We start from the raw sequence: 14,029 nt of genomic DNA, 5'->3' as shown, positions 1-14,029 counted from the left end.
CAAATGCCCGTATCATAGGGAATAAACAAGAGGAATTAGAGATGTGGGCACATCTACATGGCTAAGTTATAATAGGCATCACAGAAACATGGGGGGATGGCTCCTTTGAATGGAATGTTGGAATGGAGGGTTACAGGCTTTTTAGAAAAGACAGGACCGACAGGTGGGGAGGGGGAGTTGCCCTTTATGTTAGGGATAGGCTGGAGGGTATGGAACTCTGTCTAGGGACAAGTGATCGGTTAACAGAAAGTTTGTGGGTCAGCATTAAGGGGAAATCAGTGATGGGACACATTACTGCGGGGATATGTTACAGACCGCCTGATCAAGAGGAAACTATGGATGAAGAACTCTACAGCCAAATAGGAAAAGCCTCACGCTCACAGGCCCTTGTTCTCATGGGGGACTTGAACCACCCTGACATCTGTTGGGGCTATGGTACGGCCCGGCACAAGCAATCCAGGAGTTTTCTTGATTGTGTGGAAGACAACTTCCTTCTGCAAGTAATAGAGGAGCCGACAAGGAGAGGTGCCCTGCTTGACCTTGTGCTCACTAACAGGGAAGGGGTCGTTGGAAATGTGACTCTCCAGGGAAGTCTTGGATGCAGTGATCACGAGATGGTCAAATTTGAGGTCCTCAGGACAGAGAAAAGAGCGTTCAGCAAGCTCACTACCCTGGACTTCAAGAGAGCAGACTTTGGCCTCTTCAGGAGCCTGCTTAGCAAGGTTCCATGGGATATAGCCCTAGAGGGTAAGGGAGCCCAAGACTCTTGGTTAATATTCAAGGATCACCTACTACAAGCTCAGGAGTGTTGCATCCCAACTAGAAGGAAGTGCAGCAGGAGGGGCACGAGACCTCCTTGGATGGATAAGTAGCTGCTGAGAAAAATTCACAGGTTTCTAAAAGGTGGAAGCAAGGACAGGTGGCCTGGGATGAATACAGGGATGTTGTCAGGGTAGTTAGGGACCAAGTTAGGAACGCTAAGGCCCAATTGGAGCTAAATTTGGCAAGGGATGTTAAAGATAATATGAAGGTATTTTATAGGTATGTAGTGGCTAAAAAACAGACTAAGGCCAATGTAGGCCCCCTCTGGAAGCTTTCGGGAGAACTGGCTACACAGGACTTGGAGAAGGCTGAGGTTCTGAATGGCTTCTTTGCCACTGTCTTCACTTGCAAAGGCTCTGACCGCAGCACCCGAGTCTTGGAAGGCGGACGCAGGGACTGTGAAAACTTAGACCTTGGGCCCACTGTACATGAGGATCTGGTTTGAGACCATCTTAAGAACCTGAATGTACACAAGTCCATGGGACCTGAAGAAATCCATCCGCGGATCCTGAAGGAGCTGGCGAATGAAGTTGCAAAGCCACTGGCCATCATATTTGAAAAATCATGGCAGTCATGTGAAGTTCACAATGACTGGAAAAAGGGAAATATAACCCCCCATTTTCAAGAAGGGGAAAATGGATGACCTGGGGAATTACAGACCAGTCAGTCTCACCTCTGTGCCTGGCAAAATCTTGGAGCAGATTCTCTTGGAAGGCATGCTAGGGCACATGAAAAAGAGCAAGGTGCTTGGTGACAGCCAGCAGCTTGGCTTCACTAGGGGGAAATCCTGCCTGACCAATTTGGTGGCCTTCTATGACAGGGCTACAAAAGTGATGGACAGGGGTGGAGCAGTTGATATCATCTACCTGGACTTGTGCAAAGCATTCGACACTGTCTCACAGGACATCCTTGTCTCTAAATTGGAGTGTCATCAATTTGATAGGTGGACCACTCAGTGGATAAAGAACTGGCTGGATGGTTGCACTCAAAGCATTGTGGTCAACGTTCAATGTCCGGCTGGAGACCAGTAACGAGTGGTGTCCCTCAGGGATCGGTGTTGGGACCGGTCTTGTTTAACATCTTTGTCGCTGACATGGACAATGGAATTGAGTGCGCCCTCAGCAAGTTTGCTGATGACACCAAGCTGTGTGGTTCTGTTGATACGCTGGAGGGAAGGAATGCCATCCAGAGGGACCTTGACACACTTGTGAGGTGGGCTGATGCCAACCTCATGAAGTTTAACCATGACAAGTGCAAGGTCCTACACCTGGGTTGAAGCAATTCCAGGCACAGCTACAGGTTGGGCAAAAAGGAAATTCATGGTAGTACTGCGGAGAAGTACTTGGGGGTGTTAGTCAATGAGAAAATGAACATGAGCCAGCAGTGTGCGCTTACATCCCAGAAAGCCAACCGTGTCATGGGCTGCATCAAAAGGAGTGTGACCAGCAGGTCAAAGGAGGTGATCCTGCCCCTCTACTCTGCTCTTGTGAGACCTCACTTGGAGTATTGTGTGCAGTTCTGGTGTCCTCAACATAAAAAGGACATGGAACTGTTGGAACAAGTCCAGAGGAAGGCCACGAGGATGATGAGGGGACTGGAGCACCTCCCATATGAAGACAGGCTGAGAAAGTTTGGGCTGTTCAGCCTGGAGAAGAGAAGGCTGCGTGGAGACCTCATAGCAGCCTTCCAGTATCTGAAGGAGGCCTTCAGGGATGCTGGTGAGGGGACTATTCCTTAGGGACTGTAGTGATAGGACAAGGGGTAATGGGTTGAAACTTAAACAGCAAAGGTTTAGATTGGATATAAGGAAGAAATTCTTTACAATGAGGGTGGTGAGGTACTAGAATGGCTTGCCGAGGGAGGTGGTGAATGCTTCATCCCTGGGGGTGTTCAGGGCCAGGTTGGATGAAGCCTTGGGTGATATGTTTTAGTGTGAGGTGTCCCTGCCCATGGCAGGGAGTTTGGAATTAGATGAGGTCCTTTCCAACCCTAACTATTCTATGATTCTATGATTCTTATATCAAGTATCAGAATGGAAATAGGAATCCTGTGAAGAAGTGCAGTTTAGCACAAAGCAGATCTTGAAGCAAGAAGTAGTAGCAGCATCAGTAAACTCATCTCTAAGTGATTAATTACTGAAGTGTCTTTTATGGACAATGTGGCCTGGTTTTAATTTTTTTTAGTAAATAGGGGAAGTTAATATTGGGGAACATTTACTTTGGGAGTTATAGGAGTAAATAAAGACTTGTTAAGAGAAAGGCAGCAGAAAACCTATAGAGATGTTCCTCTGGACAAACTCATTAGCCAGAGAAAATAATTTGAATTTAGTGTGTAATTAATTTTCGGCTCCTCTCTGTGGTATGATTCCAGAACTCAGAAGAATACATAAAAAAGCCCAAGGTAATATGCAGGGCTATGTATAGAGATATAGAACAGCATATGCTTAGTTTAGAAAATTAGAGCTATTTCTTGTTTATTTGTTGCTAAATCTAAGGACAGGTCGCTGCGGAAGCTGACCTTGGTGTAAATTTCTAGGCTATGTAAGGCTTTAATTCTGTCAGTACAAAGTGAAGTGTGAAGACTCAGTTTGAACGAGGAAAAAAAGTATGTTATATTCCTTCTCATTCATGCCTGTGCTTTTCCACATTTCCATCAGGAATGCTAATTTGTGTTAATTGATGCAGGTTTTTCCTGTTTGTGATATCACTCATTGTGAACCTCTTTGCCAATCAAAAAAAATCATAATAGACTATAATGCAAACTTTTCTAAGAATAGACAGCTACTGCTGAAGTTAATATCAGTAGCATTTTCCAATCACATATGCTTCCTCATGGGGAACTAAAAGCAAAAAAAATTGCCAGGAGCATTGACATCAAGAGCAATTTCACAAATTCAGAGAGAAAAAGAAACAGCATATTTTTTGTGTATAGAATATAGTGCTGAAATGGCATGAAAAAGCAAACCAAAACACAGGAGATAATTTGTAAATTTTGGCTACCTTATATGAAGAAATAATGTTGCTGAAGCTTTTCAAGTGATTGAATAATACATTAAAATCTAAGTTCACAGTTCAGATAGAAATAAAAGTTCTGGTAGGATTTGGTAGCTTGTCTTGCTTGTTTTTTCCTCTTTTTCCTATATATATTAGTGCTGTGTATTGAAGACCACATATTTTTCTCACTTTCTGGCAACTGGTAATTTGAAGACTGTTACTGGCCAGGGAAGTTTTTAACGAACCCATGGCATATGTGTATCCTCTGTCTAAATGGCATTGACATGGATGCTACTGTGGTATTGAAAAGCACTGTATAATTTTACAATTCCTGCCTTCACTGCATGGGTACAAGGTATCTCACTGTGTGTGATATCAAATCTTTAGTTCAGTTCTGGCATGTGGTGAGTTGAATGAAAAAATACATTCACCAGAGGGAAGATGTGTTCTCCATTTTCCTAAAGGTCCCTTCCTGGGTTCAGGACAGATGTATCAGTTCATCACCTTAGAACTGCCATTGCAAAGACAGCCCTTGATCACAAGTCCAGTTCATAATCCTGCTCCAACAGCAGCAGCATGACCATACCACTTTATAGATATGCTTGGCCTGCCTAATCCATGTTTTTAGTCGAAAATCATACCCTTTCCCTGAAATACAAATTCTGTCATTCAAAAAAAATCTTTTCCAACATTTCCCTGTAACAGTGGTATTTCCCACTTAAATTAGCCTAGGCTTTAGGCAGGAATTTAGGCCTTGCTTTGCATCTTTCTGGACTCAAAAGGAAATTCAAATCCATCTTGTAGACACCTTATAAGCATAATTATTTGCTGAGCACAAGTATCTTTAAAATATCCTATTCTCAGAACCAGAAGTTAAGGTTACAAGTTAGTATATAAACCATCGCCTCTCCGCAGCTCTATAGAGAAACTAAGATGTCATCAGTGAATGCAAGTCAATAACATAACAAAATGCTGTGTTCCAGTCACTTACCTATAACCCCTCTAAAAGTAGTGCAAAGAAGCTGTAAAAAAAAAAAATAAATCAAAGAGTTGAAGGAAGACAGTCTGAGTTACTTTTTTAGCAACCGAAACTGCAAGGGCTTGGGAGTCCTTTGGTATTTTTTGTCCTTGACCTATATAAATGCTGGACTCTAGGACTGCTTCTCATAACAGCATGACAACATCAGATGATACAAACTAATGATCTGACAATACTAGTCAAGTTGGGTTTTTTTGTCTTTAAGGTTGTACATCCAGATATAACAGTTCAGTTGGGGAAATGATTGAAGGTGCATAGACACACCCCTTGGAACAGCTGTTATAGCATGAGAAAAGATTTTGAACTCTCCAACCCTGATTAGTTTACAAGGTTAGAGGAGGAGCATGTGGAAGGGTAGGGATCACGAGAGAGGAAGAGTGGACTGGATGAGGTCAAAGAAGCTGCCAGATCTTTGCCCTCACTGCTGGAAAAATTTTCAGCTGCTGGGAGCAAGGAAAATAACTAATCAGCTGTCTACACCTCCAGAAGTCCCAGAGCAGCCTGTGGGGCTGCCATCTGGCAAAAAAAGATGATGGCTTGAAGAACCTCTCATTAACCATAAAAAAAGTTGTGAAGTAAAAGTGGCTGTAAGTCTTCCAGTCAAACATCTTTTTGTTATGACATATTGAGACCAGCTCTGAGGAGAAGGACCTGGGGTGTTGGTTTGACCCAGTACTGTCCTGGGCTGCCATCAGAAGTGTGACCAAAAAGTAGAGGGAGATGATTCTCCCCCTCTACTCCACTCTCATGAGACCCCACCTGGAGTGCTGTGTTCAGCTCTGGGGCCCCCTCAACGTAAGAAGGTCATGGACCTGTTAGAGCCAGTCCAGAAGAGGCCCCCAAAGATGATCAGAGGTCTGGAGCACTTCTATGAAGACAGGCTGAAAGAGCTGGAATTGTTCAGCCTGGAGAAGAAGGCTCTGGAAAGACTCTGGAGAAGCCTTCCAGTACATAAAGGGAGCCTACAAGAAATCTGACTGAAGGACTTTTTACAAACACATGTAGTGATAGGGACAAGGTGGAATGGCTTTAAACAGAAAAAGGGTAGATTTAGATATCAGGAAGAAATTCTTCCCCATGAGGGTGGTGAGACACTGGCACAGGTTGCCCAGAGAAGCTGTGGCTGCCCCATCCCTGGCAGTGTTCAAGGTCAGGTTGGACAGGGCTTTGAGCAACCTGGTCTGGTGGAAGGTGTCCCTGCCAAGGCCAGGGAGTTTGGAACTGAACAATCTTTAAGATTCTTTCCAACCCAACCCATTCTATGTTTCTATGAAAAAAATTGACATACGTTTAGAGGAATATGTGACCAGAGTTGATCACTGTTTTCTTGCCTTGGTCAGTACTGGCAGGCAGAATAAAACTAAAAAAAAAAAAGTGTTTGCAAGCTATTATTTAAATGTACTTGCCCTTTCAAGAAATCATAAGACTAGGATGTCTAGAGATGTCCAAAAGACTGTGTTGGGGTGCTCTGTTTTCTGATTCCTGCTTGCTGATGTCAGCACCTGTGTCCTGGGTTCAGCTGTAGCAGTAGCTTTTCTCCTTCTGCTGCAGCTGAACCCAGAACAACTTGTGAATGAAGGACACTGAAGTCTGCTGTAAGGTTTTTACTGAACTGGTTGTAATTTAGACTTAAGATATCTAGAGGATATACTAAATTTGAGAGTATATTCACTGTAAAAATCTACAAGTGAATCCATACTTCCACTTGGCAATCTTCTTGGTGATAGCAGCTTTTAACTCAGTATGTGAATTGCAGAGAATTCGAGTGGGCACGATCCAAAAGTATAGCCAAGTATATATGGGAAGCAGAAGTAAATTTTAACCTTTGCATTTTCATGTAGAATATGCCATTAGTTAATGAGGATTGTGGCCCACCAGTCAAGGAATGTTGAAAAACTCTGAAGTTGAGAAGTCAGAAAAGAGAAAAGAAGATAAAATACTGCATGTTTGGAAATGGAGTCATATATTTAGGTGTAAAACTCAGTTTACTGGCAGCTGATGGTCTGCAAAGCCTCATAAATCATGTAAGGGTAATGAAAATTTGTCCTGTCCAAATCAAATAACAACAAAGTAGCATAAGGTCTTTCACAAGAGAGTAAATAAAGCTGAATTTGAAGGACCCATCAGCTTACTTCAGAGTAAGGATAAAATAGTTAAACCAAGAACTTATTCAGAAAAATTACGCATATGGTTGTAGAAACGTGCCAGTCTTTGCCATTTTTTGAGATAAAGTATCACAAATGCAGAAATTATTTTGCAACTTTTCAATGTCCAGAGATAAACTTACTAAGGACAATGTCACATGTTTCTTCTTGAACTTAAGTGTGATCAGCTCAATACACACAGAGGAAGTATCAAGAAGTTAAATAAGCTATAAACTGCAGTCTAGTAGAACTTTAATATTTATTTCATATGGGTATATATGTTGTCTGACTAAGTACTTATTATTTTGAACATGATACTTCACCCCATCCAAATAAAGAAGTGTGGTTCTGCATGTCTATCAGATGTCATTTTCAAAGACCAAATTCACCTAATATATTTAAGAGACAAGAATTCCTGTCTAATTCTTTGTCATTAGTACAATTTACAGCTGTTAAGTAGATGGGCAATGAAGTCTGCAGTAAGCAGACAAGCAGCAACACAAATTAGTATGGTGATCATCAAGGCTCCCAGCTGTACATAAAAAGCTGACTAGACAGTAGCTAGAAGTACCTAGAAGCATGACCAGCATGTCAAAGATAATCCTGCTCCTCTTGCTCTTGTGAGACCCCGCTTGGAGTATTGTGTGCAGTTCTGGTGCCCTCAACATAAAAAGGACATGAAACTGTTGGAGCAAGTTCAGAGGAGACCACGAAGATGATCAGGGGCCTGAAGCAGCTCCTGTATGAAGACAGGCTGAGAAAGTTAAGGCTGTTCAGCCTGGAGAAGGCTGCTTGAAGCAGCTTTCTGGTATCTGAAGGGGGCCTTAGGGATACTGAGGAGAGACTCTTCATTAGGGACTGTAATGATAGGACAAGGGGTAATGGGTTACAGCTTAAACAGGGGAGGTTTAGGTTAGATGTAAGGAAGAAATTCTTTACTGTAAGGGTGGTGAGGTACTGGAATGGGTTGCCCAGGGAGGTAGTGAATGCTCCATCCCTGGCAGTGTTCAAGGCCAGGTTGGACAGAGCCTTGTACAACATGGTCTAGGATGAGATGCACCTGCACACGGAGGGGGAATTTGGAACTAGATGATGTTAATGTCCCTTCCAACCCTAACCGGTCTATGATTCTAAGTGATTCAGAGAAGTTTGAAGGGGAAGCTCCTGAAGTATGACAGCATGATGAATGCATATGTAGTCTTCAGTGATAGATTCAAAATTTTGCTGAGATAAGAGGAAAAGATTTCCCTAAAGTATATTTGCCCTCTCTCTGGATTAACTGAGATGGAAGTGAAATTTAAATTTGTCTGATTCGTAGAGAATTTAGTAGATTATTAAGGCAGCACCAATTCATTGCTACATTCTAGGTAAGAAAGATCAATATTGGGAAACTACAGTTGATAAGAAGCCATTTCAAGATGAATTTTCAAAGCAGTGTAAAGCAAATTAAAAGTGTAATCATCTGCCTGAATTTTTGCACAAGATCAAAAGAGGAAGAATTGCAACATGACAGTGGAATCTGCAGAACTTAATGTGTAGTCCTGTAACATTTGAAGACCTGAGATAATAATATCAGTTTGAAAAATGATCAGTCACTAAAGAAAGTGATGGCATTACGCAAGCAAAAATTATCAGAATCGGTCCAGATAAAATCTAATTCAAGACGGGAAAAAAAAGTAGTGTATATACTCATTTCATGGGTTCAAGCTGGATGATAGAAAACTGAAGTCTCCGTCATCAATTTAACGCCCATCTGAGAGAGGCATTACAGAAAGTTCAGAATAAGATTAAATTTTGTGTATAGCAGTTGTTTTTTTGAAGCATCTTTGACTGATCCATTGAGACAACTGCTTACATAAGAACATTACTTGGCAATGTTTATGACATGACACTGAAACGCTACTTTGTAAGGCATCAGTGCTTAGACTGACACCAGTATGCCAGTTGCCATTCAAGTATATGCATCCAGAGAAGATTTCAGAGCTTGTGTGTAGGACAGAAATCCTCTCATATGCAAGGCAATTTCTGAATGAATTATACCCAGATTGAGAACTACTTACTATGCTGTCTGTCACAAAACGTGTGCAAATGGAGAAGACTGTAGTGTGGTGTCATGCTTTAAACCTAGCTGGTAACCCAGGACATGTGGTCATGCCATAATCAATGCAAAGCAATACCATTGAAAATGTCTCATATAAACTGACGCATATTTTGATTTAGCTGCAAAAATATTTGTAAATATTTGTTATCTCCAATACCAAAATTTTGGTTTTAGGTACTGCATATAACTGCCTTGAAACATACCTCAAAACCAAGGGATGAATTTTTACCTCTAGTGGGATCTGAGTCTTCACCCAAAATAATCTTATGAGACATAGAAAGATAATGTAATTTCATCCTCACATAAACTTTTTTGTGAGGTTTACTTTCAGAAAGCATGATGGGCAATGGAACATAGTGGGCTACAGAAGATGCTGAGGTACTCTGATAGTATAGGTTTGTTTATGGTAAAAGATAGAAAAATTATACAGAGAATATAGAAAAAAAGCAGCACCAAGGTCTAATCAAAGTGTTTTCTTGACTCATAGTGAATTCATAAAGCAAGAACTTGAGCTGTATGCAGAGTTGTAACTAGGTTTGAAACTACAAAGACTGAATAACCGAAAGGAAATGTAATCATATTACGAGACTGATGAAGTGTAAGAAAGCTGCTGGCATTTTGATGAGCATTTACATGGTTATTTTTTCCAAAACTCATTGCATCTACAATGCAATTCAACATAATTGGCTATTCCTGAGCTAAAGGCTGCTTTTGCATGATCGCATCTTTAAATAATCCTGTATCAGACATAAAATAGCGCTCTGTTGCAAACCACTTACCAGGTTTGCCATTTGGAGCCATTAAAAATGGCAGTAATGTTGCTACTCCCCTTTGTAAAGAGATTTATGGTGTGCTGATGACAAATGTCATTCTACACCAAGGTATAATAATGTTCAGCTGATGAGAAATTTCTTATCCATGATATGAAATAAATTGATTTTTAATGGGTAAATCATCCCCTTTTTTTGATCTGTGTATTTTCTGTTCACATAGTTTGGAACTACTTCTTTTCACTCTATCCTTCAGAGAATATAAGCTTGCATTTAGTTGGCAAAGACCTACAGAAACAAAGACAAGAGGGACCTACTAAGAATTAGAATAAAAACAAATACAAGAGACAGAGTCAGTAGGAGAGCCATAACTGTTATAGAAAAGAGATGGGGACAGAAAGAATCTGACTAAAGATGATTTTTTTCCCAGTTTTGTGGTGTATGAGATAGTAGTGGGAATATTGTTATGGACCCATATTCTGTACTAAGAGAAAACAAAAAATAAAAACCAAATACCTGGGAGCTGATATGGCACTTACATTCCCAAATAATGCTGAAATAGTATATGGGAACTATTTAGAGATGTAATTATGCACAGATTTTATTTTATCCTTGTCTTCATATGATAAAATCTCAAACGAGGAAATAAGCTCTGTTGTGTATAAAAAAAACCCCAAACAATACTAGAGCTTTGTTTCAACATGTGATGTCAAGGGAATGAATGATGCGGCACAGAAATAACTGGAACAGGACCCAGATGTTCATATCAATTAAATGCATTGTTTGAATAGCTCAGCTTACTGAATAATTTACTTGGTGTATTTAATGGCTATATAGTTTTCATTGACAAGCTGTTTTTCTCAGATTTTGGTGCCCAGCTGGCCACAGTTTATGCAGTTCAGCTCACCCTAGGTATCCCTTCAGAAGCAGTTGTCACGAGTTCAGCAGTAGCAGTCATTTTTTCTCCTTCTTGGTAGCTGGTGCAGTGCTGTGTTTTGACTTTCGGGCTGGGAGCGGTTGCTGGTGGCACGTACGTTTTGAGTTACTGCTTAAATGTCTGGTTTTGTCCAAGGCCTTTTCTGAGCTCATGCTCTGCCAGGGAGGAGGGAAGCCGGGAGGAGGGAGAGATAGGGCACCTGGCCTGGGCTAGCCAAGGAGGTATTCCATGCCACAGTACGTCATGCTTGGGGAGGTAATTGGAAGTTGGCCGGAAGGGGGGGAGTTAGCTCTCTTCTGGGTTGGGCTTGTTTCAGCGGGTGGTATCGTATTCTCTCTCCTTGTTTATTTCCTCTATCATTGATTTATTAGTGGTAGCAGTAGTGATTTGTGTTATACCTTAATTGCTGGATTGGTTTTTATCTCAACCTGTGGGAGTTATGCTCCTCCTGTTCTCCTCCCCATCCCTCTGGGAGTGGGGAGGTGGGGGGGGAAAGGGGTGTGTGGTACTGTGGGAGACTGAGGTGGGGTTTTAAACCACGACAGTTCTTTTTGGCGCCCAACGTGGGGCCCAAAGGGTCGAGATAACAACAGATCTGACAGGATTTATAGTCATTTGTCACAATGCTGATTTATTGGCTCTCACAGTTGTTTCTCTTGATCTCACAGTTTCAGGATTTTGCCAATTACTTTCAGTATATATTAGCTGTGTTCATGTTTATCAATCATGGGATTTGGGCTAAGTTTCTTATCTCATTGTACTTTACGTTAATGACTTGTAATACAATAGAAGCATTCATCATGAAACTGATCTGGTTTATGTTCCTGATGTGGTCACCAACTTTATACTTTGTGAGGTATATAATTGAAGTGCTTAGCAATTTCACATCTTTTTTCTCCTTCTCGAGTGGTCACCCTGCGAAGGAGACATTCTTCTACCCTCCCAGTGCCCCCTCCAGATGGTCTACAGCATCATTTGAGAGTTTTGAAGTTTTTGAATGGCCTTTTAATACTGTTGAGACTTGTATGCTGATTATGATGGGGATCACCATAGTGGCACGCATACAGAGTGTGTTTTGCCCACAATCATTTAATCTGATTTCAAGAGTTAAGCGGAGTCAGGTCTGGTCCTTTACTGGGGTTAAACGACGACATAGGAGGACCAAGAAATTTTCCCAGAGGCTGGACAGCCATGAGTGGGAGGGTGTGTGGGATAGTATGGGCAAGTATCTAGGTCAGTGGGCCCCTCCAGTACTTTGGAATTTCACTTCCGAAACTAAGGAAGAACCAAATTTTAATTAAGCTAACAACTTTTTGTTTCCATATATATTTTCCCTTTTGAATGTGCTGTATTTGAATGCAATAGATTGGAAACAAAAAAAAATATCCTTTTCACAGACTTTGTACTTGACATACAGAAAGTATAACTGTGTGTTTAATTTTGCAAGGAGGAAGCCTCCTACCTGTTTGAAACCTCTCTCTGTTAATTGTTCGTTGGCTGTCAGAACGCTCCTGCGATTTGAATTGTACAATTATAGAATAATTTAGGTGGGAAGAGACCTCTCTAAGTCACCTATTCCAATCTTCTATTCAAAGCAGATTCAGATGCACCAGGGAGCTTAGGTTCTTGTTCAGACTAGGTTTAAAGCTCAAGCAACACAAATTCTATAGCTTTTCTATTCTAACTTTCCTTTTGGTGATCTTTTTCCCCAATAGTTAATCGGAATTTGCCTTATTGCAACTTTTGTTAATTTCCTCTTCTTGTATTACTGTGCATCTCATAGAAAATTCTAGATCCATCATCTCTAGAACATTTGTTTAGGTAGCTGAAGTCAGCCATAACATCTACCCTTAGTCTTCTCTTTGTCAGGCTGAGCAAAATCCATCTCCAGCTCCTGATCATATTGGTAGACCTGCACTGAATTCACTGAAGTAAATCCACAGCTTTCATGTACTGGGAAGTACATGAGTGAAGTTCAGCATGAAAAGAAGGTGAAATGAGGGAAAGATGTTTTTGCTTCTTTCTTTTTTATCACAATCCTACTCTGTTATTAACTGACAATAAATTAAATTAATTTTCCCGAGTGAAGTCTTTTTTTGCCAGTGAAGGTAATTGCTGAGTGATCTTCCTACCCTTTTCTTGACCCACAAGCTTTTCCATCTTTTTATTCATCCTGTCCTGTTAAGGAAATGGGAGTGAGTGTCTGGCTTAATGGGCACCTGGTGAGTAGAAAAGGTCACTCCACCACAATTCATGTGAAGGTTAACAAGATGTTTGGTAAGCAATTGTTTCCTTCTGGGGCTTTGAGGCACGATGGCATTCAGTGTTAGCTAACACCAACTGGTTTATGTGGAAAAAAGTCAATCCCTCCAGGATTCCCTATAGCAGGACTGCCAGAAAATAGCATCATACAGAAGAAGCTTTTGTTACTTGAAAGCGTTTGTGCCTTATTGTGCGTTTACATAACACCAACATCAAAAAAGTCTGGAGGCACAGCAATACCATATAAAATCCTTAAATGAGGAATCTTTTTTAAGCCCAAAATTCTGTTGGATATCTGTAGATATCATCTATATCATTAAATACCTTTCATAGACATCTCTGACATATATGTCTTTTTTATCAGTTGAAAGTCTACATCAATATTTATACTTAAGAGAACAAAAGGGAGAAATCATTTATATGGAAAATACAGATATAGAAATTGGAAAATATTATGATAAGTAAGACAACTGATTGATGATGCTACTACTGCTGCGAGTACCCAGGAAAACATGCTTTTCTGTCTAATAGCAAAATAAACATGGAAATAACAAGACGAATCATCAGTGTGGAAAACAGTTGAACAAGAGGTAAGAACTCATTTATGCAAAATGACAATAAACTAAACAAAACAAATAACAGTCACATAATTAGTTGCCTTTGAGAAATAACAATTAAAAAAAAGAAACCAAACCCAAGGTAGTCTTATTCTAGACAAAGATAGAATTCTGGAAATGGGGTACGCAAGCTCCCCAGCTGTATGGGGAAAGAGAAAAGGGAGATTACAATGGAGAAACATTTCAATCGCAGTAGGGAAACAAATCTGCAGCTTTCTGCCATGGTTAGTAAACATTGTTCATTGTGATAGTAGTTGCAACAGATATTTTCTCAACACAGTTGCAGTGTGTATTTTTATTTACACTGGTAGGAACAGTGCTGAAGTAGACTTTTGGTTTTTATC

Source organism: Melopsittacus undulatus, chromosome 1 (genome assembly GCF_012275295.1).
Source record: "Melopsittacus undulatus isolate bMelUnd1 chromosome 1, bMelUnd1.mat.Z, whole genome shotgun sequence".
Classification (NCBI taxonomy): domain Eukaryota; kingdom Metazoa; phylum Chordata; class Aves; order Psittaciformes; family Psittaculidae; genus Melopsittacus; species Melopsittacus undulatus.
Note: the sequence above shows the minus strand (reverse complement) of the source record.